General features: G+C 43.7%; 1 non-coding gene across 1 annotated transcript; it reads left to right on the plus strand.

Moving 5' to 3' along the window:
* The first annotated feature begins 3,126 nt into the window (after positions 1-3,126).
* LOC115030273 lies at positions 3,127-3,233 on the plus strand. Its single transcript, XR_003835859.1, has one exon. It is a non-coding gene; the product is annotated as a U6 spliceosomal RNA (small nuclear RNA).
* Positions 3,234-3,278: the final 45 nt, after the last annotated feature.

Here is a 3,278-nt window from a genome sequence, read left to right on the forward strand (position 1 = left end):
AGAAAATGCCTTACAGTCGGGTCTCATGGAGGCATTTTTTTCAACTGAGAGTCCTGCCTCTCTGATGACTAATCGGTATCAAGTTACCACACAAAACCAGCCAGCATACATAAGAAAAAGAAAGGATTCTCTTTAAGCCATTTTTTAAAGTATGGAGATCACAGAAAGGTCAACTCTTTAGGCACAAAATTCCTTCTCATGATGACTAAAAAGGAGTTGCATCCTTTTAGACATCTAGAGATTTGAGTAGCTTTTCTTTAGATTGGGGGGAGTGAGGGCTCCAGAGACTGAGAGAATCCAGAGTTTCACCTGCTGCTTTTGATTTTTTTGTCCCCTGCCACTAACTGGAGAGAGGGGGAAGGGAAAGATAAACACTGTGGCATCCTGGGAGTGTAGCTGAGGGGGCAGAGGAAGCTTAGCAAGGCACAAGGGATGGGGAGCCAGTTCCTGGCCCCCTAAAATAAAACAATATGGCATGAAACTAAGGGGTATAGTAGAGGAGCTACTGGGAGAGTTACAGAGCCTTAGGGGTGGTGGCTCTCATAGATCTGTAGTCTTTATTTCATTTCTAACAATTGACCTACTCATGTGATAATTTCATGTCATTTTTCAAGGAATAACCTCTTGCTTAGTTCATTTACAGACATCTGCTTTACTTCCTGCTCCCACATGAAATCCTGGGTGTTTTGGTGCACACCTGTGATCCCAGAGTTTGGGAGGCAGAGATAGTGTTAATCCTGAAAAAAATCACAGGAAAAAACCCATCTCACAATTTTGAGCCAAATTTGAAGCAAGTTTCAATTAAATGTCAGCCATGATAACAGACTCTGGCCAGGTCCACTCTTGGGTTCCCAGGAAATGGCTGTGTGTCACGTTTTGTAGATGCTTAGAAGAGCAAAATTTTATGGCCCCCATCAGGACCAATCAGGAGCCAGGATAGATCCTGACATATTTCCTGCCTACACAATTCCCACCCACTTCCAATCAAGCATATCCGGTGCAAACAACATTGTTTAAGGGATCAAAAGTATATGGCTTGTTATTACCCAAGAGCCACAACCGCCAACATTCCAGAAAGCTATCTGTCCTTGGGCAAGTGGGGCTCACAGGCTAACATTGTCTCCTCCCATAGGAGGAGGGTTTGAGGGCCAGCCCACATACCTGAGCTGGTTGGTGATATCCCGGTCAATGAGGCCCTATTTCAAAAATTAAAGTGGACTACTCCTGAGGAATGACAGCTGAAGTTTGCCCCCTGGCTCCACACATTCACACATGTACACATCCACACACATGCACAAGCCTCACACACAACATGCACAGATACAGGTGGTGGCATTTCATTTGTTGTTTTGCTTTTTTGAGACAAGGTTTTTCTATGTATCCCTGGCTGTCCAAGAACTTGCTCTGTAGACCAGGCTGGCCTTGAACTTACAGATCCAGAGTGTTGGGACTCATCTAAACACCTAATTCCTGACATGTCCCCAGTGTGTGTCTATTCTAAGGAAGAGTCATTTATCCACACTCCTTACAAACAGCAATGATGTAACGAGGTTTCACACGAGGTAAATTAGTCTTCCCAATGGAACCTGTAAGTCTTAACTATGCCAGCTCTCACATTAGCAAGATGCTAACTTCACTCATCCTTGGTGGGTGGAATTTTGCTCCTGGAGTGTCACCAAATTAAATAATCAGTAAGCACAGTTGTGACGAGCATCAGGCTCTGGATTTAGGTGTATGTCTCCTGTAGGTCGCAGCTCCCTACGCATGAGTCAAGTGAAGGTCCTAAGACAACAAGTCCTCGGGTATGTGGGTGTGAGGGAAGCAGCTGGAACCTCAGGGATCTCTTTAAGCAGTGGCATAAATGCTTGGTGGGAGAGAGCATGTTAGAGCTCACATGACATAGGAAGCCACTGAGACACTGTGGGTACCCTCGGCACATCCACATCTCCACTTAACCTGCCCTGCTTGGACCACTTAGCTGAATTGAATTGGGAGGAGAGAAAGAAGTCAGTTTCCCAGAGAGGGAAAAGCTCAAAGTCTGTGGGCTTCTCATTTTCCTGATCTCAGATGTGTCTGTGAGTTTCAGTGAGTGTCTTACAGGAAAGAGGGTGAAAACTCAGTCTGAGCTGTCATTCATGCCAGCTATGTTGCTTTCCTGTCCTCTTTAGCTTGTTATCTCAGGCAATCTATTTTATTTTGTTTTTGTTTGTTTGCTTTCAGAAGACAAGCAATGTGTGTGTGTGTGTGTGTGTGCGCGCGCGTGCGCGCACGTGCATGCATGCGCACTTGTGTTTGCATAGACTCTATTGGCAACAAAATAATGTTATAGTTAAACATCCATTAAAATAATGCACTTAGCACAGCCTGCCCTGAGGGAGGAACACTATTGTTAAAGAACTATTCAGCTAAGGCAACAACCTCTGGATCTTCAGCATTCTGGTACCATCTGCTGGTCACATCGATGTCAGCTGTCGAGACTTGGCCAACTTTGCCTTCTTCAAAAAGGCAACAGAAGGTAACCAGTTGTATGCTCTCCATTAGGAAGGTGACCTCTAGAGAAAAAAACCTTGACATTTTCCCTTTTAATGGAATTTCATAGAAGTTCAGGATGTCCTTTGGGTAATTTACAATCAAAGGGCAAAAATCAAAAGTATTTGATATCAAAACTGTTAGCTATGAGCCAGTCATGGTGGCACAAACCTTTACTCCAAGCATTTGAGGGGCAGAGGCAGGTGGATCTGTGAGACTGAGGCGAGCCTGGTCTACAGAGGGAGTTCCAGGACAGCCAGAGCTACACAGAAATATCCTGCCTGGAAAAACCAAACCAAACCAAACAAAATATCAAAAGCAAAAACAAAATGAAAATAAAAAACCCAACCCAATCCAAACAACAAAACACCTCCAAAACTATTAGCTATGCTCAACTCCTTTCACTCCAAGAATATATCCTAACCATGTAAGAGAGCTAGACTAATGGTGGCAGACTAGATTGATGGTGCCAGACTACTTTATAGCTGTATCATTTTCCATTTATGTGTTGTTTTATTCCTTCTTAAGAACAATAGACTCGGGGATAGAGAGATGGCTCAGCAGTTAAGAATGTGTACTGTTAAGAGTGGGAGACAAGTGCTGGCTTTGTAAGCACATATACTAAAATTGGAAGGATACAGAGAAGATTAGCATGGCCGCTGCCCAAGGATGACATGCAAATTCATGAAGCGTTCCATACTTTTTAAGGTAAAATCTTCCAAGAGGTACTCTCAATTCTGAATATCTAT

This window comes from Mus caroli, unplaced genomic scaffold, assembly GCF_900094665.2.
Source record: "Mus caroli unplaced genomic scaffold, CAROLI_EIJ_v1.1 scaffold_24210_1, whole genome shotgun sequence".
Classification (NCBI taxonomy): Eukaryota; Metazoa; Chordata; class Mammalia; order Rodentia; family Muridae; genus Mus; species Mus caroli.